Source organism: Varroa jacobsoni, unplaced genomic scaffold (assembly GCF_002532875.2).
Source record: "Varroa jacobsoni isolate VJ856 unplaced genomic scaffold, vjacob_1.0 scaffold_1417, whole genome shotgun sequence".
Taxonomy (NCBI): Eukaryota; Metazoa; Arthropoda; class Arachnida; order Mesostigmata; family Varroidae; genus Varroa; species Varroa jacobsoni.
In genome coordinates this window covers 205,775-231,132 of record NW_019214319.1, presented here as the reverse complement: position 1 = coordinate 231,132, position 25,358 = coordinate 205,775, and the positions used below count along the sequence as shown (strand labels likewise).

The window sequence follows — 25,358 nt, the reverse complement described above, 5'->3', positions numbered from 1 at the left end:
AGGATTGATTTCAAGCAATTGTATATACTTACTTTCAGCTATCGCACATGTGCAAAAATATAGAGTTTTGCTCTAATTTTGTTGATGGCTGTAATGAAATAGGAGTAAATACACTTGACAAGTAATGCTTCTTCCTTTATTTGCCAGTCAGTGTATTAACGGCCTTGGATAAAGGCAATTGATCCGTTAGAGGAAAACGATCGAAAGATAGTATTGTGTGAGTTTCACATGATATCTGACGTTTCTATTGGTAACTTTACGGGCATGTGACAGACCTTACAAGAAGGATAATCATTGATCCAGTTCACTGTGTGGCTACTAGATAGGTACACATACTCCTATCATCAGCAGGCCTTAATCATTTCTCCTAGATATACGCCTCTACCTGAAACAAACAAAACAGCTTTTTATGAGGTAACAGCTGATAACGAATGAGTCCACTCTAACCAAGATAAGGCACTGTGATGGGCACTTTACCTTCTTTAGCAACAGATTGTAAAATTGTTACTTGAAATTATAACGTATATGATCCAAAAAAATGAAACCGGTTGCATTTGCGCTCGGACGTAGCAGCTTCTGTGAACCGACACCGTTTCAACGTGAGCGCAGCGTACACGCAACGGTGCGTGCCGTTGCAAAAAAAAATGTAGTAATGACAATGTTACACCGGGTCTCTCCTGTATTACGAGTATATAATACGGGCTTATTTACGCCAGCTAAATGTGCTTTTTGGTTACTGATTTATATGTATTAGCGTAAACGGCACCGATCAATCTCTCAGTGAGAGCTATTGTGACCATCTGTAAAGACTGGATTAGCGATTATGATGAAGTCGTGTGAATCGTATTATACGGCGGCTGATAGGAAGCAAGATTTTTTGATTTACGCAGATTTGAAATACGTAGATTCAATGAAGATACTCGAAAACGAACTTACGTTCTTGTATATATTGAGGCAAATTTGACAAATGTTACCAAGGCGTGACAAAAAGGCCTTTTACGAAGAACACCAGCACTGTCGGCGTTGTATTATCGTTGATTTTCAAAATATTATAAATTAATTGACAAGTATATATATATATATATGCAAATGTGTAGCATGTGATAACAAGACGAAAATCAAATAGATGCCTATTCTACTTTAAGCGTTCTGATATGTATTAAGAACGGACAATCCTAATGGACGGATTCAGTTTGGCCAGCTTTAGAATTTTGTCCCTTGTGAGTTCCACACCAGGAACAAGCTTAAAATGAACGGTCGCTTGGTCGATTAATCGCTATCGTATACGTACATGAATAGAGCGGAAAAAAAGCTCTACCGCTTTCAGTGACATTCAATCATTATGGAAAGCTCTTTGCAGAATTGTCCAGCCCTCAATTTTAGATTTGTTTCAAATTTGAACTAATGTCTCCGATGACAGACAGACAGACTTTTTACTGCTATTGTTATAGACGGAAATTGCACGACTAATCAGCTCAAAAGCTTCTGCATCAGCGGCAAAATGGCCTCTTTCATTACCTTTACTACCATTATACAATGGTAAAAATCGAATATTGCCTTTTGCCAATAACATCGTCAGCTATCCGACCAACCAATCGTAAGTCATTCTCAATTTCAGAGGCCAAAGCTGATGACGACTTTCGAGCGTTAATTGCGATCTGCGGGTGTCTGGTGCGTGTATTCCGGAAGGCGCTGTATTGAACAAGTTCTTCTTGGATGCTAAAATTGGCTACCTGACATAGAGTAAAGGAAATAGAAAAAGAAAAACTCTGTTCATCTATTACTGGATCTAGGAGTCAAATCAACCCAAGACCGTTTCAGTGATCATAGTTCTAGTTCGATAATATTTAGAATCAGTAGCCAGGAATGTGGAAAAGGTTGGAATGGAATAGAAAACGCTGCAAAAGTCATCAGCCGACTGGTGCTATGAGCTTTGCTGGAAAAGCCAGAGTGAAGTAAGACGCTTCGCGTTTTACCAGTGTTAGGGCAGTCTTACGGTAGTTTCCAGCCCCTATAGAATATATCCGGAAAAGACGGTTAAATGCTCTATGAATACTTCAAAACGTACATAAGCATTTACAGATTTGCCGTAACAACAGACGGCGACATACATTGAAAAGTCTGTCGACACCAGCATCACCCTGTACGCTGCACGGACGAATTACTATGTACCGACAAAATCGAGGCGAACGTATAATAATAGAGCTCAGTGTTTTTTACTATTTGATTGTGAATGTGCAGATACGCGAAGACCGGTGCTGACGTTGTGTCGATCTGACTTTTCTGTGATTGCATTTGTGACACTCATTGTGACGAAATTCATTAGGTTTTCCAGTGTAGTAGTAGTAGTAGTAGTAAACACTTTTTGCACTTAGTACAGATGGCTAGAAAAGCTACTTTTACGCTAGCAAATGATTGACAATGCCCGTGGGCATTGACTGTCTGTGCTGCGGAAAAAGCCAGTGGCTAACGAACAGATTTTCTTTTGCCCTTCAGACTTTTCTGTTCTGCTTTATATCTCTATGTGCACGTATGCACTGTTTCGATAAAATGACGCGCGGGAACGCGTCTCTGTCCGTTAATTATAAAGAACTGCTCTAAGTAATTTCAGTTCAGCTAATTATTATAACATTTCGTATCGTGGTCTATGGATCTGTGCGACTCGAAAAAAGCCATAGAAAGTGTTCCATGGTATTGTGAAAATATGCCTTTAATTTACTCATAATGAAAGTTTTGTTCTTTTCATTCGATTACAGTGTTTATGTAGACTCTAGGAATGATGCATTCGGTACAAACTTTTACATTTCAAATTATAAAAACAAAAAATAGATAATAAAAACACTTAAAAAAAAAAGCCAAAAACCTACCGAACGCTGTGTCTGATACAAAAAAAATTAACTCAACTTTCCACTGGTCTATCCGTTGACTTTTATTTCAACAAAATAGTAAATATTGCCATTTTTCGCCCACATGCACAGTTTGTCCGAGCTTTTCTTTTTTTTTTTTCTTCCATTTACCCGTATCGTTTCGTATATGGCCCGCATACGTCACCATACCACCTCAGGCTCGCTGCTCTGGTACACTTTTTCCTGGTGTTTTGACTGTTTATTCGCAGTCTGGCGAAATTGCCTGTAACAAGCGGAACGACAACAGATTTCGATTGCACTCCGGCTGCAACACAACGGCGACTGTTGTTGACGCCATCGTTATCGTCTGCGTCAGCGACGGCCTCCATCAGTGAAACACCGTTGGAAGCGATAACGGCTCCTTAATCTGTAGTTCGTGCCGAAAACGCAGTTCATTCTAGCCTAACATCCTTTACGTCTTTGGAGATTCTTCGCCCGCCTGTCCGATTTTCGTCAAAGTGTTTTCGTCATGTCGTCGTTGTCGTCATGTTCTTCTGAAAAACGGCATCCTCCATCGGCCACTCTAGCGATCCGTACATTTTGCGTACTGCTCGTTACAGACGAGTTGCCAGCTGATTGGGGATGATAATTGTTATTTCTGCAACCAGTTACATCGCAAACCGCACCGTATCCCGCCCGTTGACTTTGGTAACGCGCGGACGCCGAATGGTTCAGCGTCCGATGTCACCCGGACGTAATTGTGTCGGTCGGTTGTTCCTGTTATTACTGCTGCTGCTGATACGATCGCGAGGCTAAAAATATCGGTTTTAAAGCCGTTCGCTGACATTGACGTCAGCTAAGGCGTTCTTGTTTCACTCTTGGCGCTACTCCGACGCTTGCTACGTACGGATACCATTGGTGCAACGCTGCTACTACACCAATGTGAAAGGCGAAAAGCTACTGACGATAATGATGAAGGACAAGACGCTCGCTACTTTCGCAAGTCAGAGGAGCAGGAAACATAGGCCGTTTGTTAAAAATTAGAAGGTGGTGGGGAACTAAGCTGGGGGGGGGGGGGGGGGGGCAAAAAACGGCCACCAGACAGGTTGGGAAACTGCTAAGTGGCGTTAACATTGCGAGCACGGCGAAAGGGTCGACCGATCGTTATCGCGTATATTGGTTTGTATTGATCTTAAAATGAGAGTTGACTCGTTGTCAACAGTACCTTTTCCCCTTTGTAAAAAGTGGGGCAGAAGCCATTGTCGACTCGACCAAGTGGACCTCGGCACTGACCCGTACCTGCTAGGGCGTACGTGTGGACGCACTGTGAATATGTAAATACAATGGAAATAAGCCGGGCCGTTGTTGACGAATTTAAGGACAAGGAACATGAAAATTTTTCTTATTTAAAAACGTTTTTGAATACTTTTTGATAATGAAATAAAGTACATTATAAATAGGCTTTGTACAGAATGGGCAAAAATAACTCAACGGTTAGAAAATCTTCATTTTACAGCTATTAAAGCTAAATTCGGTCTTTATTGCAATTATATACATGTCTCCTGCTACATTAATCGATTCAAAATAAAAACTTGGTCATTTTTTTGCCCTATCCTCTACACATATTTATAGTTGAGCCGTTAGGTTCCTCCGTTTTTCGCTTATGCCTGGATGCATCCTAAGATGTATTGTTTCATTTCAAGTGCACCCGACTTTGTTTGTTCCATTGACCTTACGGCGCAAGTATCGCCGTTAGAGTAAACGTTACTACACACGTAAACTAGGCATTTCCTATAAGCCTAGGATGAGGGTGAATACTTATCAGTGTAAAGGCTGATAACAAGAATAAGACTTCCACGTTGCTTTTAGTTAGTTCTATTGAGTCTTCTATGTATCCAACGTTCGTTTCATCGCGTAACTGCCATAGTAAACGTAAGTGTCATTTAATCGTTATATACGTGCTACCCCATTTTTATATGTCCATATGCCTGCAAGGTCTCCAATAAGTGCTCACGGAAGGCAAACTTGGGCGAAACTGTTCGGTGCCATCTGTCATCCGATGTAACAGTGTCCTTGTTGTTACGGCTCTCCAACTCTCAGGAAACTTGAATAAAATGTACGGGTCCCATTCAGTCGTGGGGTCTGCTTCAGGGGTCGTATAGTTACTGCTGTCGTGTAGAAAATGGCGATCCATTAGCTAATATTCTATTGCAGCTGCCCAATTCTGATCGGTGTCAGAGACGGGTCGATGTTTGAGGCAGGTTGGTTTTCCTGTGACCCTACTATACGATGAGGAATCATACTCCTTGATAAGTAGTCATATATACGAGTGAATGATGACTTGAATAGGGCCAAAAACCTTGGAAAATATGTGACGTTACGTGCCGTTGGCCCCTTAGATACTTACCATAATATCATCAACAATAACATCGATGATAATAGAAACAGCGACGAAACAAGTAATATTATTAATATCATTATAATATTGGGCGCATGCAGAACGTTCAACGCTTCACTAGGTTGCGGCAAAATCTATTTATGCCTCCAAGCTGACTTCATTCACGAAGCATTTGTTCGAGTAGATGGTACAGCTGTGCGTGTGTTTGTATGACAGAATGCTAACGTTAATAGGGGGATTAAATGGGGAAGAAAAGGCTGCAGGACGACAGAGCCAATTCAAGCTGGCCGGCGATCGTTGAACGAGTAATACATACCGGGTGTAGAAATTTAACGACCGATTCGGCCTGATCTATGCCTACCCATTGGAATGGGTTGATGGCGTAGCCTTTTCGTTGCGTAGAGCCCTTAAGCATCAATTTAATTAAACAACAGGCTACAGCCGTAATCACAATATAGAGACACAGCGTGGAGTACAGGCCCAATTACCGGACATAGGACACGGCTGTTACAGCAAACTATACATGGCTGCGTGCCGTGCAGACGTTCTGATATTATAAATGGGTTATCTCGTATGTGCTTCTAAGACTGTCAATAAGCAGCAAAACTCTGAATAAAGATGTAACTAAGAAGAAGCTTCTAGGTGAAGCTCCTTTCAACTGCTGTAGTCCGAAAGCCCTACACGATTTGAGAGGGATAGCACTACAGGACGGCCTGACGCTCAGTCCATATGTATGCTTTGGTACGTGGCAACCATATGTAGTCGATGTCCGCTTAAGCGCGGAAAGTGTAAGAACGCCGTTGCTATTCGGGAGTAGCTAGTCGTAACGGGTTCGTTAATTGCTCAAGCCATAACTATTGGATTCTTAACGGCTGAACGGCAGCGCATTAAATATTCTACTAACCGTAGTTGGTCGTATACAGTAGTAGACTCGTAATACCGATATAGTCAACTTACGTTCCGGTCTGTTCGTTGCTGGTAATGTATCCGATTTTACTGCGAAGATTTTACATAACATAAATTGTGATGCTTGATATTAACTTCTTCTAGCGAAATCCGCTTTATGCACTCGATTCGTTTCTGTGTGGGCCAGGAGCGTGGAATATGTCTCAAGGCACCCCGAATCGCTGGCCTTATGGAAGGTCCTAATTCACACGACGTATGGAGGGGCATCAATCCATTGACAAAGGTTCGCCAAATGATTCCCATGTACTTTAATCTCTGTTTGCCTAAGGAGGTCCTTGATGAGAAATTGCACAAAACAGATATTTTAAATCACAAGAAAATTCATTCAATAACTTATGTAATAACTTTGCTATTGGTTATAATAAAATAGCAGTAAATATGCTCCAAAATCATGTAGACAGAGGCTTACGCGACGCTGCGCGACAGCGTACGAAAAGTCCTGGTGCTGCATTTCTGTAACATAATATTTTTCTATATTGTACCGGCTATGATGCGAAGCACTTAACTGAAACTATCGTAATGATGCCTAATAGTTTTTGTTCCTCTAATTTTGCAGCTGACCGAGATTTCGGTACCGCAAATCGCTTCGCACAGAAAGGACCGCAGGCAACCAATGTTTCACGTGTACCAGAACATGTCCGCCTTCGGTCGTCTTTTTAAGCGCAAAACTACGATATCATCTCTATGCCAAAAATCATAATCTGCTTAGATAAAGGTCTTCAAGCGTTATGTATCTAAACGTAATCTATCGACTGTTATGTAGACATTGTTTTCGTGAATTCCCACTCAACACACTATGACGATACCAACCCGATTGGCGAATATGATTATAGAGACTCAGAAAATGATCACGAGCTTCATCGAACCGACAGAAATTCACCTCAACTGCTTTTCGCTATATCAGGCAGTTTGCTCACATTTGTCCACAATGCCCAGTGCATGCAGTAGCAGAAAAAAACATGACAGACTCGCTCTAACCGAGTTATGATTCGTAGTTGTTCAATCCTCTTAGTTAGACGCTAGGAACGCTGTCCCGCCATCTATTCGCTTGATCACGACCTCTATCAAAACAGCACGAAAACGGTGCTGATCAGGATTCAGCGTCACCAATAACACCATGAAAAATCGGTCGAAGCAGACACATCTATTTAGGTACATATTGTAGCAGCAGAAGACACATTGGCACATTAAAACAGAACAGCGGGGTTCATTGCCGAAACAGAGTATGAAAATAGGTTCAAAATGGGGACCGCTTTTGTTCATCTCGAGAAGAAAATGCATTGACAACTGTCTCCCTCAGCGGTTGCGTCTTTGAGAGTTGGACACAATCAGGAAGGTTGCAGCATACGGAACCTTGTACAATTCGTGATGGCTGAAGTGGACAGCAGAGCGAGCGTCATAAGTCGTTTGGTGTAAATTGCTAATGCGATTCGAGTCTAGACATTCACGAAAAATGTTTTCCGAGAATGAGCTTTATAGTTGGATGAATGGAAACGGAAGAAAAGTGTTGTCAAGCACGCTGGCGAAACGTGTGGCCTGTGAGGCTATGAGGCCGACCACAGGTACCTCTCGTTTTAACGAACTAACACAATTTAAACAACTCTAAAATTTTAAGACACTTCACGCCAACAGTCAGCCTGAGCAAACTGGGTTTCTACTACCGGCAACTAAATGAATGGAGTTATAACATGATTGATCATAACCTGAAGGCGGGTGATTTACAAAGGTAATTCATAAAGATGGGTTCGAAAACGTCATTACAAAACATAGATTTATTAAGATCCGCACAGGACTTTTGGTTGGTAGGCTATCATTCAATGTAATCGTGCGAAGTATTATTTGAGACGTTTAGCTAGTGACACGATCCAGCGATTTATGATCTCAAGGGTAATCAATCTGACCCAAAAGATAACCCATTTATCTGGGCATTATATAATCACATGTCTCTAACAGCTTAACGAATTACTGCTTAAATAAGAAGGAACAACATGTTATAACACGAGTCCCGAGTTTCGTGAATAATAAAGCTAAATAAAATATAATGCAAACACTAAAAATCGCCTCGGACGAAGATCCCGACTGATAGTAGAAACGCAATTACGTAAAAATAAAAAACCTAAATCTTAAATAGTATTTTCGAGTGATACAATATTAAACGTTATCTTAGCAGAATCGTGTGATGCTAAAGTCTTATTTTTCCAGAATGCCTAGCGCATGCAGTAAGAAAAAACAATGTATGTTAGAATGCTAGTTGAGGTAAATTCCAATTCTCGACAATGTTCCATGTTAACAGATACACTGTTTGGTTCGTTTAAGTAGAGTGAGATTCGATCCGTACTCCGCTTATATCTATTGGCTTATTTCATTTTGCTGGTTAACTGGCAGTTACGCTCATCGCTAGCTGGGCCTGCTGATTGGTTTACTCGAACGAATTCTATAAGTATAATCAAGGGGTAACAGTACAGTGGTAACGTGTTTACCTACTAGGCTGAAGGACACGTAGGTTTCAATCCGAGCGTTGATGCACTTCGTTCGGTACAGAAAATTCCAGCCATTTTAGTTAGTCAATGTCTGACGACTTAAATGCCGGACGTAGAACTCGAAACAAGGTACAAAATTAACTATAACATAACAGAACGCTGATAACCGGTAACCCATGAAATATGGACAAAACGCGCAGCCAGGAGTCAACAACGATCAAGTCTTGTTAAACCGAATTGGTCATTGGCCTATGGCAGGAAAGATAAATCTGCCATCGTTTCAGTCAAAATAAAGTTATTGCAGAAGTCTACTAAGGGGGAAAGTTAGACACCATCGGGCATTGAGAACGCTCACCGGCTTGGCCGTTCTGATTGATCTGATGTTTTAAATCCTATGTATTATAGATAGCGCAGAAGCTCCGATCGCTGCAGTTAATTGTTCTTTTTTATTGTATAGCAAACGCATAATTAATCTGAAGAATCGTTGGTCGATAACAATATTGTCCCGTGGAGGCACTGAAGCAGTTACGTCAATTAGAGCTGGATATGTCATTTTTTTATGTATCTACTCTAGGGTAGGAGGTGCTGATTACTACAATGTAACACGTATTTTGTAAAATCAGTAGTAGCAATGAAGTTCCTTGGCATTATAACTTCGCGGCAATAACTTCCAGTATGCCCCACGATCTCTACCACCTAAATCTATGAAAACATTTTGTGCATCGAATGCCTCATCATGTTTATATATATAGAATTATAAGGGCCAATTAGACCTCTATTGACTACATTAGCTAATACTTCTTATAAGTCAGGACCGGTAGCATGGCTTAATAATAACAGATATTCATGATGCACGGACGATAAATCAAATTTGAGGAAACTCCATTGGCACTATTATAGTAGCCACCGTTGGCTGTCCTCCAGGCAAACGTAGAAAAATCAAGCCCAATTTCGCTGCGGTTTCTCAACGTATACACCCTCCACCGAGGATTCTATGTAGAAACTCTCCGCCCCTCCATAAGCCTTTCTTTGAGTTTATTTAACTATTCCTATTGAAACGCTTTTTGTAGCTGTTGTTGTCTTTAATTAAATTCATTAGAACGGTTACTCGTGCTTGTCTCGGGTCTCGAGCCGCCAAACACGTAAGCATTAACTCGACAAATCACGGTACTTAGCGCTGGGATAGCTTTGCTATATAATAATGCACCGTCAGATACGCTTGTTACTCGTTGTCTGTATAGGTTTCGCGGGCGACCGACCGGGCATCGAGGTAAAGTCGTGCTTCGGCCGATTTTCACGGACGGTTTTGGGTCGTTGCACGAGTGGGCGACACGCACGAAAACGTAGAGAGAGCTTGAGAAAAGAAATTTGGTACGGTTATTCTAAATTTTGCCCACTTCTGGGAAATAATAACGAGGTGTCCTGACGTACGGGTTACCCGTTTGGCTAAATAAGTTGATCTGTGATTCTATTATTGTTACTTTGGCCAGTGAATCAATAATGAACACATCGCGACTACCGGTTACTTGAGATGCTACCGCTGCTGCTGACAGTTCAAACAGATGCGGACACAAATGATCTGAGAAATCATCAGTCTGTATTTCGAATTGTAGTCTGACCTACGCGACAAGATGTGTTGATAAAATCAGGTTGCCAAAAGCGGCTTCAAGTCAGGGCATCACGATACAAAGCGAACAATAATATAACAAGATTAACCCCTTCAAGCCATGCGTTACCCAGTAAACAACGACCCTCTTCTGAGCAACAGTTTTTATTACCTTTTGTGTTTTCCATTCGTGTAAATTTAGCGTTGCTGTAATGTGGAAATAATCGTCAGGCTGCATTCGACAGAGAATAGTTCCACTTCAGTATAAAACGGTAGATGATTTTTTCCCACTCAGTAATTGGCAGTCATATGTTTTTCCAATAGCTTGTTATTAATAAGTTACTATGCGCGGCTAGATAACACAATATAATAACAACACATATACGAATTCTACAACAAGCTGCCCTGTGCATTTATAGCTCCATTCCACGCCATCCTCAGATGACTGTGCAGGAAATGGACATAATATACAGACATTGGAATGAAATGTCCTATAGCAATACCGGATGTACGCAACAACAACAACCAATTCCGTTCGCTACGTGTAAAACTATTGTAATCTAGATTCTGTAACGGTGAACGAAAAGCGCGCCTTCAACGACGGCTGGCCAACGGTCTCGGACTGCGGAATTGATATATAATGTATTGTTTCCCTATGCTCAGCTATGCATGTAACGTCTGCAGGCGTCCTGTTCTCATAGCCGAAGATAGATAGGCGCGTACGTCAGGTGACACAGGTACACAGTAGCATATTATCGAGTTAACTAGTTTCTACGCGTATCGAGTCTCGCCGTGGGATAAATAACCGCCGATTCTATTTTACTCTCATAATACTGGCGTTCGTAATAGCGAACAAAAACGAGAAAAAAAGATATTCTCTCTGCATATCGTTCTATCTCATCGCGCCAGGAATATCTTCTCAAGTGTCACGTGCCGTCCTTCAAAAACGTTGTTAAACGCTATTTATTAGTTATCTTGGACAACTCGTTAATGAGATCAAAAAATGTCAACAAATAAAGCAAACTGAAGATAACTAACGAAAGACTGCGAACCCTCGGGAACAACCATCGCCTCCCGCTGGTCCCAGTCCTAGCTTCCTCCTCTCACATGTTTTGCAGCAGCGCCATCGACTGCGATTATATACATATATTAGTATCTGTTTTCATACGTGTATCTATAGGCATTTGTTATTATTGCAAGTCATGCTATTGTGTATATGTTTATTAAGCAAACAAGTCAGTGATATTAACCAGTTTAGCCGAGCTTATTTTTGTTCATGACAGTCTTAATAACAGCAGTAATTTTCTAGCAAGTATACTATTCACCGAAATTGCCACAGCGGTTATGGAAGCAACACGCAATAGGGATATCATAATCGATCATTTACTTGTGTATAATTAGTATAATCCACAAAGCCGCAAAATAGACACTGCTTCTGGCAATAGAAATAACGATGGCGGTGGTGACTGTAAGGATAATAGGATAATAATATAATAGTAGAAACAGCGACAGTGACCATAGTCACGTGCAAATTGCTATCATTATCCGGCATCCTACAACCGTTTCGCTGAAGACAAACGAAGAAGCGGAAAACTAGCGAAAGGAAATACATAGTCTTATGTTGCTGATATGGAATACGGATGGTCATACGAACAAAAAACGAGAATAATGAACCCACGTAGCCTCGACGGGTTCTTGAACTGCAGTAGATGTATGAATGTCAATTCGAAATAATTTTTCTAATATAATACATGACAAAGGCTTTGTTTCGAAATTCAGAGTCGGTTCTAGATGATGACCGAAGTGCACCTGTCCATCTGACTTCCGAGTTTCTGAGAGGACATACGACGAAGGCCCATCGAATGATGAGAATACGGTTGACATGCTTTGCTGGCATATTGTTTTGTCCGATTTTAATATCTCATTGACCAACGGCATGTTGTAACTCTTGGGCGTCAGCATACATTATGAAAAGAAGCAATAATGGCGCGCTGTTATTCGCGCGATTTTCGAATATTAGATTTTTTACTGTGGAGCCGTATTCAGCCCAGCACAGTTTAAATCCGGCTTCAAAGGTTGGTTACTGACACGTTTTGTAGGGAAATACACAGGCGCACGGTTACGCAATTTGGGACGATTCTTTTGCGGGATGACTCGAGTTTATGGCATCTAAACGACAGATGCGCTAATGATTGTTCCCCTAACGAGCAGCGTATTTGTTCAATTGGAAACTGAACGTAGACACACTACGATGCACGTGACGCCTATCGACAGAACCGGACGTACGATTCAATACATTTGTTTAGACATGGCGATAGCTAGTTACCGCTCATAGATCTAGTATCGTGTTAACGTACGTAAATAGGGACAGCGTAATACAAGGGCGTATGTTCGCAAACCGAAATCGAAATCAATCGTCCACTACTTAGCAGAAAAGACGTCTTTGCAGTGAACAATTTACGCCATAGTCCATAATTGTCCACGTATCGATATCCCACAACCCAAAAATTTACTATGTGACGCTCCGTGTTATTGAAGGCCTCAGCATCAAAAAGGTCAGCACATAACGTCAACGCACTAAGGGACATATGACATGTTAGTTGTCAGTCACGTCGGCGCCATCTATAAATATATATTGCAAAATAAGAAAAACGGACCAAACGTTAGTTGATGTTATAAAAATGAAAACCTGTTTACCATCCCTGAGAACGACGTCATATAGAGCTTGATTGTACTACCCTAAGTAACGCCTCTTGAGACGCCTTGGTATGAGTTTATCATTTTGCTCACCAATATTTATTTACATGATTGAACAACTAGTTTACTTGTATAATATCATAAGTTATTTTACTGTATAAACTGGAGAGATGCGTGGTTTTCGAAGCAATCGTCGAAGTTACAGGAGCTGTAAAGTAACTTTACTTTGCAAACGAGCCTATTGCTACACGCTAAATAAGCATAAATTATGTGAGAGACAAATAACAATATCTTAGCGATTTTTACGTTCGGTCGCAAGTGCATTACTCTGGACTGAGCCCTATATATAACTAGAGTTTTGAAATCGGATGGCTCATAGAAGAAAAATGACCCATCGACCGACCCCTGTTGTGTGTCACTGCTACACCACAGCTGGGTCACGGCTTTCAGCGACCTCTTAACTTACTTAAGTACTTCACATTAGACTAAATCAACCAGACTAATGTTATTAAGCAACTTTGTTCCGGTTGAACTGAAACAAACACCGTTAAGGGGACATTTCTTGGATAAGTATTATCAGTACCCCTATCAACAGCAGCTTTGTTTGTGACGCTGTGTGGCTAGACATGAAAGGCCATTGTTCAAACAGAACACAAAACATAGGAGCATGTTTCATTTCAATTTTTTACTGCAATATTTCTAACTCCTTTTTTGAACAGTGGTGCCCCGATGTTAGTTTTTCTATGGCCTGCCATCCGTCCTATCCGAGTAGAAACCAAGTAATACAATGCAGAATAAATACTGGATAGCAGAATGTAAGCAACCTAACGGTTTGGTCGGTTGTTAGGTAATTAAGAAGCTAGCACATTACTATTATCAAGCATAGGCATTCATTTATATATATAAAATACATAATAATATTATATATAATGTGCTGACAAAGACCCCTTTATTTAGTGCTGCAATCATTAGCTTCGGGCGTAGCTCTAATCCACTTACAAGTCACGGCTTTTTTCGGTTCATGTTTTTTTATAACGATCTAAGTTTCCAATAGCTCACAATAACGATATTGAACTATCGGACGTTGTTGTACCGAGATTTATTAAACTTCTGCTGAATTTTCCAACTCAGACTAAGGTTGACAGTCTCGCTTCCAATTTTTGCTTATACACTTTTGGTTTTATTCTCAATGGGGATATCTTTTCATTTCTGAGTAAACCAGTGGGCCCGTAAGCATGTTCGGACTTTACAAGAAATATTTTCCTTGCCGCTGGAGAATCAAGTACAACTTGGTGGCCCGTAAATGAAAGAGCTAAGAAGTAAATGACACCGATCAGGCCTTTTGGTCCTATTGTCCTCGAAAAGTAGCTTTGATGGCACAATACTAAGACATAATGTCTCCATAAACAAAATCGAATTATGATACACTCTACTGCGTTCATCAAAACACGAACAGGCAAATCGCACCGTTCTAATTGTAAAATCTCCATAGCAGATTACCTGTCGTGCTGGGTCGGCTTCGATGGATGGGACTTGTCAACGTTTCTCCAGCAGCGGCGTATTTCAGCACGATGCGATAAACTGTTGATTTGGATCTGTGAGACATTTTATTTTTGGTCATCTTCAAAAAGCGATGTTCCGGCCATTACGCAATAAATTTGTGGTTCCATTTTAAAAACAACTGGCTCTCCTCTAGTAGCAATCATAGAAAATCAGCCTATGTCCGCTACGACAACACGGTCCAGCATAGCATGCCTGAATTTACCCTGACACATATGTCTACCTCTTACTACGTTTTTATACCTAAACACAATGCAAGTATTACTGGATACAGCAGCCGCAAGACCGTGCGAATTAAATTAAGTCCAGGGCGCACGATTAGTTTAGTAACTACAGTAACAATGACAATGGTTCGTTGTAAAATCAAATTTAAGTGTTTTTTTGTTTTTGATAGAATGACGATATTTTTCAACTGGAGTCAACACCGACCACCCCGCTGTTACCTCACGCATGTCGCTCCCCTCCGAAACCTCGTGTTCGTCGAAATCTGGTAACTTCCCTGCGGTAGATACTATTCTTCTATAAGATAATTAAAATGAAAAGCAAATATAAATGCGCTCTGCAAGTTCAAGGCAAGTGGATCCGAATACGAACAGCAATTTGACCAAGCCTTAAGGCGTAAACTTGTGGAATAGTAATTTTATCAAATGATCCAAATCGTTGATGGCTAAAAACTACGCGTATCTCTCCAGAGCGACTGTGTCCATCTGTTGGCAGCTGATTTTGTTGGTGCCTTGTTGCCACTGACGTCAATCTGCAGGGCCTTATTCGGGCAGACCGCTTTCTATCTAATAGTTATTGTTGCTGGGTCTCTCGAACAGGCTTTTTCTGGGCGAAGGGCGCTGTGCGTCGGTGCGTCCGTTGTCGTTGTTAGCCGGATTGTGTCATCTCATAAATACAAATAATTATAAGAACAGCATTATATAATACTACGAGGCTAGCGGCGTTGACGTTGGTCGCACTAGCCGTTGCTAATGAAAATAATAACAATAAACAATCAAAGAATTGTAACGCTAACAATCATATAAACAGACCTGGAAGAATTACATACGCGACACACAAAGATGTTTAGACGAACTCAACCAACAGCCACACAGGCAGCCGTAGCGAAGAACAACGATGATGTTTTTATTGTGAATCTTCGGCCATGGGGTTTCGACGGCATATTTGTTGCCGGCAACTCGATGGTGCCATTTTATCTGCGCCTCTGCTTTGTATATATTTATCTCAATGGATGATTGTTGATTTCTTATTTCTTTTCTCGTCCTTGGCTCATAGCGCACAGGTCTCGTTTGCGAGCGCATCTGAGCGGCGTCATTCTTCCAGGTGTCCACTGGTTACATATAAGCATCACTGGTTGATTTCCGTGTCACAGCAATAGTAGCTGCGAGATTTTCTGCATTGCTGAAACTCGATAGCAAGACACGGGTGTAGCAAAAACGGCGCTCTGGAGTTTCACTATTGCAGATCCAGAGCACAAAGATCATTCGTCTCATGTATGCGCAAGAAGTTTGTCATGGCCTGGCAGCGAAACAGAAGCAAAAAAACTTTGGTTCATTCGACTACTTCAGGGCTCCATCGTTGATGATGAACAGGCAAGTGGAGTCTGCATGCATATGTATGTCGATGAATACTTAACGATGTACCGCTAATCGTCAGCACAACTATGTACAGCAAACGGAGCTGGCGCTGCGTACGAAGGATGAACAAAAGAAAGACGTATGCGCTAAGAAAAGGAGCAACTACTATCTTCTATTCCAATATTCATACTATATATATGCGTTAGAGAGGAAATGCGCAAAAAGGTCGAAAGGGACGTTCAACAAGAAAAAGAGAGCTATGGATAATGGAAATTTTCTGTACATCTGCGACTACCAATTAAAACACAACCAAGCATAGTAAAGATACATAAACATGGCAACGCTAAAGGATTTGCACACACAATGGGAAGCAAACTATAGTTCAGAAGTGGACGCTCAAGAAGCAGGCGTTGGTTCTCAAGTCAGCGGCAAACCTTCTCCGCCACCGCGGCTGTGGGCTCTGCTCCGCAGAAGTCTGGGCGGGACAAGTCAACAATACGCACAGTAACGACATCGATGTTTCGACAAAAGCAGTTGAACCCCAAACCCAACAACATTAACAACGAAAAATGACGACGACGAAGACAACAGCAGCAGCAAAGGACTCGCGGTGGCTACGAGCTGTTCTAGGAATGTCGATGTCATACACCTAAAATTGAAAGACATTAATCGTAATACGTATACTGAAAGCATGTCCTCTCTCGGATCACTGCTCATGTCTTCTACATAGCGCTTTAACTGATAGGAATCAAGTTATAATAAACGATGTAAATAGACGGATTTTATCACGAAAAAAAGTTCTTCAATTCGCAACCAGCTTCTTCCGTTTGTCAAATGCAACTGCGTTCATAATCGTGCGTGAACGAGACCCCGATTCACCTGACTACCATCGCCATATGAACGCTTACTTACACACACACACACACATACATATATATAGTGATACTCTATATTGAGATAAACGCAGGTAGTCGCTAATTGCGCAAGTACTACTTTCTGTGTAACGCACGATGGGAAACACTGGATCTTCAACAATATTGTGCGATTATATGAGCATTTATTTAGATGAAATAGGTATATATAATATCATTAGACGTACGGATGTAACTGCTGTTTACCGTGCAAGAAGCTGAAACGATCCGTTCTCCCAGTGCTAACAATGGGAACAGCATATATAGGGTATACGTGGTGCCTCGAACGAGTTGAAAGCTGAATTTAAAAACTGGCGCATACGACTTGTTGTTAAGGCATAATCTGTAGCCTACGCGGGAGATATAACACATTGTTCAGTAAGATATTTATCCAAACCTGTCATTGATCCTTTTGTAGAATACATTGCCTGTTTCTATGGCATAGATGTAGCATGAGTCAAATTCGCTCAAATCTTCGTGTGGACTAGGTGTATAGGATGAATTATGTACAAAGCTATCTGTATTTAATGCAGTTTGAGTTTCCAGAACGTTGTCTATGTCCAATGATGAATCAAATGTCAAGTTACTTAATCCAATCAATCGAATTTTATTAAAAATATGCCCGCAGTAAATTCTAGGGAACTTAACAATAACTGCGGACAGGAGAAATAAGAATTTGCACGTTGAAAAAGGTTCGAAATCTAGAGTTACATTTCGACGATGCCCGTTCGTCTCCGTTGTCTGCAGATAGTAGCTATAATAACTGCTTCGTTGCAAATTACTAACGTCGTGAATATATTTCACGCTTTACTATTTTTTTTAACCTTTCTTGGTTGAGAATGACTGGCCCTTTCAGACACATGGAATGAAGTGTGTCTATGCCCTATTTTCAACGCAGATAACCTCATATGCCTTTAAACTCAATAGGCAAACACGTTACTACTGCATCATCACAAGAACGAACAGCTAGAACTTACAAGCCTCGAAGGATCATTGTCAGGCAGACTTCCTTCGTTATTCTAAGGGTCAGCTATGCAATAGCCAAGGCATAGTGAACGATACAAAAAACACCCACTAATCAGATCGCTCCGCTGGATCTTCTCTCGTGCTCGTCGGTAGCCACCAACTAGATCGGTTCTCGCAAAAATCCAATACGTCCTGACACACTATCGAAACAACGCAGCCATATCGACCCAGACCACAAATGCAAAATACAGTCGCCTCTTATTACATATCATCGAATTACACAATATCTATATGCGGGGAACTACACATAATCTCCCTCTCAAACGTTAACCAACGTTAGCTTATGCAACCGCATGAACACACAGATCGATTCTGGCCTATAGGCTAACATTTGTGGAGATAATCAAAATCGTAAACAATTGCGCAGACCCAGATGACCACAGTTTAACCGCTGACACCCGGTGTTAGCTATCAATCAATCACCTAACCGATCTGCCTGAATCGATGAAATGTGACGGTCGATTAGTCAACAGTAAAACGTACGCTTTGAAACTGCGCGGTCCCACAAATACTAGCAACAGCGGTATGTTACGGGACTGTCCTAATAGTGCACGACAAGTATGGCCAGCACAAGCAAGAAGCGAAATGCATTTTATAATTCGATTTAAACTAGCAAAAATTTTAAATTAACGTTTCTCTGTGTTGTCACGAATTATAGTGTGTTTACATTTGTGTTACGGCTGGTTTCTTACATAAACACCGTATCGTATCGTTTAGACCGACCGGTTACGATCGATTTCTGTTGTTGTATCGCGTACGTACCTGTTATTCATAGTCGTTACGTAATACTGTCTATCGTAATGCTGAGCTGTAACGACAAATAACAACCTGCGAATAACGCCGATACAAACAATGAAATATTGTTGAGTCGTTGGCGAAATGGGGTGGTTAATGTCATCGCTCTTCAGTACAACTGTATAGCTGCCTATATCTTTTTCGATGTGCGACTCTCGTCAAACAACTCGACGGATCCTTTGCCCCGAATCTAGGAGGACATACACTCAAGTCATAGCCACGCCCGTGGCCCAGTTACTTAGTGTTTATTGGACCCGGTAGCGCGTGTCGCCTTGAGCTGGGCATTGCCTACCTACGGAAGCCAGCAATGGCCGCAGAGAAGATATCCAATCAAATCCGAACCATCTACCTATAGCGGTACCACAGTAGTCATCATCATGCGCTTTCTACTTGTAGCGGCGCGGCAGGTTGAATCTGATAGTGAACTCCTGTTAAATATATTCTCTTATTTGCGCTGTATTCCTGCGTAGTTCGCTTTTAGAGTACTTATCTTTACATTTGCCCATCAGGTATAATTTACCTGAATTTGTTTAGTTTTGATGCACATTTGCCAGTGTTCATATAGAAGACCAGGGCGGTCTGGTGCTATTTTACCTAGGCATCGTGAACCTTCTACGCCCCCCAAGCACACATGGCTTACTTCGTCGTCTACTGACCAATAAAAACCGAAACTAATGCCACAAGTTATCAATGTCAGCCTGAACGGTGTTTTCACTGGCCGTGAGACAAATGCTTATGATGATGGCAAGGTGACCTACGTAAATATTAGGAGTTCTCTCGCCAGTGTCCTTGTTCAATACTACTTTCGATGGCAGTGATCAGCGCGGCAAAGTGTATCTACGCGAAACTTCCAATCGTAATCTATTTATTTGCAATTCTAGTAGGAAAATAGGTGTTCAGGTACACGTAGCATACACTTACGAATCGTAAGGACCAAGGGCGCTCGATGGCTTTAGCGGTCGTATATTCACCGCCAGCTCTAAAACAAATCATTGAGGCATAATAGTAATAATGAGCTATTCAGCTTTATTGAAGTCGCTTTTGCTCGTCCCTTTGTTGTTCTGCTTATCGGAGTGATTACCTAATACGCGCAACAATGCTCAACATCAAAACCACAGCGACTGGCAAGCGGTTCATAAAATGCAATGCTTCTATATAGAATCGCCAACATACCGACCGACAGGGATACACGACCAAAACTGGCGACGGAACTGGACTGCCGCCGGTGAATACGTTCGACACATAGGGGGCCGCAGTGACAGACTATCGAATGTCTGTTAAATGAGCTATTAAATAGAAAAAAGAGGAAGAGAAAGAGGTTATGGGCTTAATGTGTTTGATCTGTAACAATCGACCAGATCGGCGAAAAAACGCTGGGTTACCGGCTGACTGAGCCACGGCTTGGCGGATTCGGCAGGATAGATCATGGGTTTTTTCAACGAACGATTATGGCTGCCACTGCACTAATGTTAATGATGCCGCTAGTAAATACACTTCGGATGGCGGTAAGTGAATGGTTGGATATACTATGAAAGCTCTATAATTGGGCTATGGGAAATGGCTCGCGCCTGGTGCGATTGATGGAGTCAGCTACAATGGGGAACGGGCAAGGGAACGGGTTGTGCGCGCTGAGATATAAGAAATTTCTGTTATAATGCTGCCGATCGGTCAGCGCTGTCATGTTTACTGGAATCACACGTGGGCCACCTTAATACACTGCTTAGAGCTTTGCTTTCACTCGCTTGCATGTACCATGTAAATGAAACATCCCTGGTCAACAAAAATAGGCCTAACAGCACACGGCGACAAGCCTCACGAGTAATTAGGTAACCATATGAATGAGTTCCTAGCTCGCAACGAAAGTCGATATTAAAAATGAATCTGCTTCAACGCTGGGACCATCATGAGAACACAAAACAGATTATAAACGGCTGATCATAGGCCTCCACCACTTCTAGCTGTTAAACAATAATAAAAAACGACCTAATAAACAGAGCTATCTGTGTGGCACAGCGGCTTTTTTAATTTCTGTAACGGAACGTACTCAAAATTTTGTCCATGGCAGACCAACGACGATTCAGTTGTTTCTAACCGATTTGTATTGACATATAATCTTAATATTTTGTCGGAGACCAAATTGTGGCCGTTGTAGATAGTCAGTAGCATAGTTTAATTAGCCTCTGTTATTTTTTAGACTACTCACAGTCACCGTAACGCGAACGTGCGTCGCTCGCTAGATTTCTATAGTTGAAACACGTAATGACGTTAAATAATCACAGACCCCAACACAATAACCACTGCTCATTGTGCGCGGAATACGAATGATTTTACCAATATTTACCCTGTTACCTATTGCAAATCGACTTCTGGGATTATGTACGATTACGATGCTCAGCGATCGGCGGCTAATGCCATGAAGAATAAATGTTGCCACTGATTTTTTTCCGTTAGCAAAAATTAACTTGGAATTATCTAGTATTTTGCCAATAAAATTTTTGCCGCTTACGATCTTATGCCAGATCGCCGCGGATCAATCAGTTGGCTTTCTGATTCAGAACAGCCTTCTGAACCAGCCAGAGCCTTCTGAACAGAGTTCCGTTTCTTCTGTACCTCGTCCACTGGGGCAAGCGCAAGGTATAGTTGACACAAGCGGTAGTCTCAGCATAAAAGCATTAACTTGAAACGTGATTGCCGCTTTTCCCATCTAGGCCTACTCAGGCGGTTTAAGACGGTGCTTTCTTTCGCGTACTAACTTACGCAAGGCGTAGACAATACAAGGTATTGGGTCAAGCGAATGTTAACAATAAGATATCGGTATATTAACTGAGTTAGTCACGGTACGTAACTCATTAGGTAGGAGCCTACAGTGACCTTCTTGATATTGGATTCCCGGAAAAGTATTGACCGTTTTTGACCCAACATCTATGTACATATAAACCGAATATACGCCATTTTGATCCTCTGCGATTTTTTCTGGAATCCTGTAATAAACTGTAAAACTTCGATTGTCGATGGCCAAAAAATGATGCTACATGATTTTTACGTCCCTCCGTTGAAGCGAAATTAATAACGTTAGGATAGTTCTGCAAAGAACCACACAAATGATACTCTTACATTGCAAAATTCAGGCTATAGGGCGGATGCTTTAAAATTTCTAATCAAGTTCTCATAATTATCGCTGGTTAGCTACGGACGTATTCGGTCTGGCCTATTTTTCAATGGCCTGTCGCAATGATGCTGCTTTTTGACCGCAGAACGCTTATACTCGCCAATTTTTGAATGCGCGATTTTTTCCAATCCCACCATCTTTTTTGGTGCTAATCTGGGCTTTGCCACAGGTTGTGGAATACATCTTTTACCATTTTCATTTGCGTATCATCGTCGTCTGTGACATCATTCGCGATCAAGTGCTTTGAGATGCTTTTTATTTGTTTCGTGCGTTTCTGAAAAGTTTTTACAGGTGAAAATTCTGACGAAAAGTATATTATACATCAATTCACGTAGCGCCCAAATATTAGAGATTTTTTGTGGCTAACTTTAGTTTAAATGCTTCTAAAATGTTTGGTGATAGATGTTCAATTCATATCGTCACGATATCGCAGCTTCTCGCCGGTCGATTCTGTGCAACGTTGTTAATATTTCATCAATTTTTTTCACAGTTAATAGACCACTACGAGGAGCATCTTTTGCGCCAAGTTTTTCCGAGCCGTTTCTTCCAATAAACAAAGCATCTTGACCCCAGACAACAGATTTTTTTTAACGGCCCTGGATATTTGTGCCTATCGTAATAACATCATAAAATACAACATTTTTTTTTTCCGAAAATTCACATATGTTTAAAGCGTTCCATCCTACGTCAAATGGACGTTCCTACAATTTTCATACATCTACTTCTGCCAAAGGCTTTTCGCCTTTCAAATGGCACCCGATTTCTCTAATGTGACTGGATATATGTAGCTTTATTAAAGCCACCTAGGCAGAAAAGCGGTAGATTCATGCTCAACAAAGCAATAAAATTACTCTATTTCCGTAACTCACCATGAGCCACGCTGCTGATCTCGGCAAAAGACAGGCAGCAGTAGGTCCTGTTAGCCATATGAAATGTCACTAAACAAGGCTATGCCTCACCACGCAATGATCCCTGGCCGAAAACCATTCATTTGGTCTCGATATGTGATAATTATGACTTCAATGACAATTTCATTGCCTGTTCTCGTAGGCTGCAAAGGTATTTTTGTCCGAATAGGGATAAAAACTATAAATTTTACAATCATAAGTACATACGTTATCTTAAATCGATAACAATTCCAATGTGTTGTTGAATTCGCGCTTCTATTGAGTCGCGCGAAATTCTAAGTGTACTTGTACTCAGTACTTGTACCTCAGCCTCACCTATAACACCGATGCTTAAGTTGATAATCATTACCTATATGCAGCAGCTGCTCTGGCGATGAGCATTATCTCGAACGTTACGACCACGTCTAAGACCTATAATCTAACAACGTTATTACAATATTATCCGCTATGGAGCTCCGGCCGATTTCAATAAGTGTCGTAAACTAGGACGCCGCCTTATCTTTATCTTGCCCATAAGATAGACCGCCATCGAATCAACCCTCGAAATGTTTTTTCTTTTTTGACACAGCTCTCGGGTCGATTTTGTCCTCAGGAAAAGGATAGCTGATTTATCGATCTTTTCCTTTTCGTCTGATTCGCATTGCGGTCTTTCTGATTTAGAGCGCACCGCAAAACCGCTGTCTCTGACGGTGAAACTGGGCTAGCCGAGCTTAGTCCAAAGTCTTACCCAGTAGCCAGGGTTCAACCACGGGATCAATTGTAGCACTAACCCGCCAGCACAGTTAGAGGATAATAACACGAACGGTGCTCTTGAGCAGCGATACTAGTTTTTTTTTTTCTATTAGCTAGGGCTGATGTGCTGCGGACGACCCAGCGGAATCGACATCGCCTTCACCGTCAGGGCTGAACCTGATCAAAACAACTTCGCTATTTGATAGTGGCATTGTTTCCGATCGTAGAAAATCAGTTGCCATCGTTGTTGTGTCGACCGAGTGAAGTAAAACTAAAGCAGTGTTTTCGTCTTCGTAAAAACAAAAACGGCAACCAGGAGAATAACAATATCAGCGGTAAAAAAATCAAGCACAAAAAATCAGAAATCGGCTATACATCTTTTTGGCCGTTAGACGATAGTCGTTGCGCGCTGGTCGCGTTGTATCCTATCAGCATATAATGGTGCTGCGAGCATGTTGACGACATACCAAACGTCAATAATGTTTGGAAAATATATATAGAAGAAACACGACGATGTGTTTATATGAACACATGAAGAGAGGACACGACGGGTACGAGACAAGGCGCGGATGAAACATAGAAGGATTCGAGAGACATAAATTGCCTCGTATCAATGAATGACGAACAAAAACACAGTTCACATAAACAGCGTCTAACTATTCGATTATTAGAGATATTGCAAGAGACAAACAAACGATAGTCACAACGAACGGGTGACTACGTGGGCATTACGGCGTAGGTAAAACCTCTTCGTCGGTATTACCTGCTACGGTACCTCATAGTAGGTCACTGCGACAACACAGAAACTGAAAAAATCGGACTGTTCTATTAGTATCGAGCACTTTTTCTTATATGTATATATGAAAAGAAGAACGTATATATATATATATATATATATATATATATAACTCCAGTATGGATCATAACCGCTTGTACCGTTTCGATAGTGAAATTCTTCTCGTTTAATTGATTAAGTGAATCACATCGGCGTGTGCTTTTAACCTATTCAAACATAACCGTAACTTAATAACACACGTTTGCTCTAGGCCACAAACTTTTACTTATGCGATCTATAGAACTTGATGAACTCACAATTATGTCGTTGTAAAATTAGTGTTGAACTGCCCGTTTTGTCTATGTGTTAAATAAGTGTGTTCCTAAGGTTAGGCACACAAAATCTTTTCTGCTGCATCGAGACCCTCACTTGCAGCCTCCCTTATGCATCTAGTTTGTAGCAGGAGGTCTCGATCAACTAAAATAATGAATCTGCCAAACTTTTCTACAAAAAATAACTTTCCAACACAGTAAGTAAAAACTTACACGAACAAAGCTCCAGTTATTCACACCCGTTTAAGTGCTTTTATCACGTGGAAACGCGTACGTAGGGAAACCGCACAGAACACAATCGCGTACACTGACTGCCCTCTTACACGTTTCTGAGTAGTTGTACTCAGTAATTAAGCCGTCATATATTTGCACCGGCAATACGACTAGCGTCAAGGTACTGTTATTGGTGGTGACGATGATGATGGTGTGCCTGATACAGCCGCTGGCGGCATCAACGTATTCTTGAGGGTGGAACCTAAGCGCAGTGAGCGTTCTAGCAAAGTAAATGTTATAGAAACATTAGCCGCTTTCGTGTCGGAAGCATTCCGACTTGTACCGCATCGACCACGTTCCAGCC

At 41.4% G+C, this 25,358-nt stretch overlaps 2 long non-coding RNA genes across 3 annotated transcripts in view; one reads left to right on the top strand and one right to left on the bottom strand.

Moving 5' to 3' along the window:
* LOC111269811 (uncharacterized) overlaps positions 1 to 8,341 on the top strand; it is a 29,819-nt gene extending 21,478 nt beyond the window's left edge. For both annotated transcript variants that reach the window (XR_002685943.2, XR_002685942.2), the window contains exons 4-5: positions 6,295 to 6,433; positions 6,767 to 8,341. This is a non-coding gene — a long non-coding RNA (uncharacterized LOC111269811). The remainder of the gene's footprint in view (positions 1 to 6,294; positions 6,434 to 6,766) is intronic.
* On the bottom strand, positions 121 to 25,151 carry LOC147752203 (uncharacterized). Its single transcript, XR_015314699.1, has 2 exons — positions 24,995 to 25,151; positions 121 to 385 (listed from the first exon to the last, which is right to left on the bottom strand). It is a non-coding gene; the product is annotated as an uncharacterized LOC147752203 (long non-coding RNA).
* Positions 25,152 to 25,358: the final 207 nt, after the last annotated feature.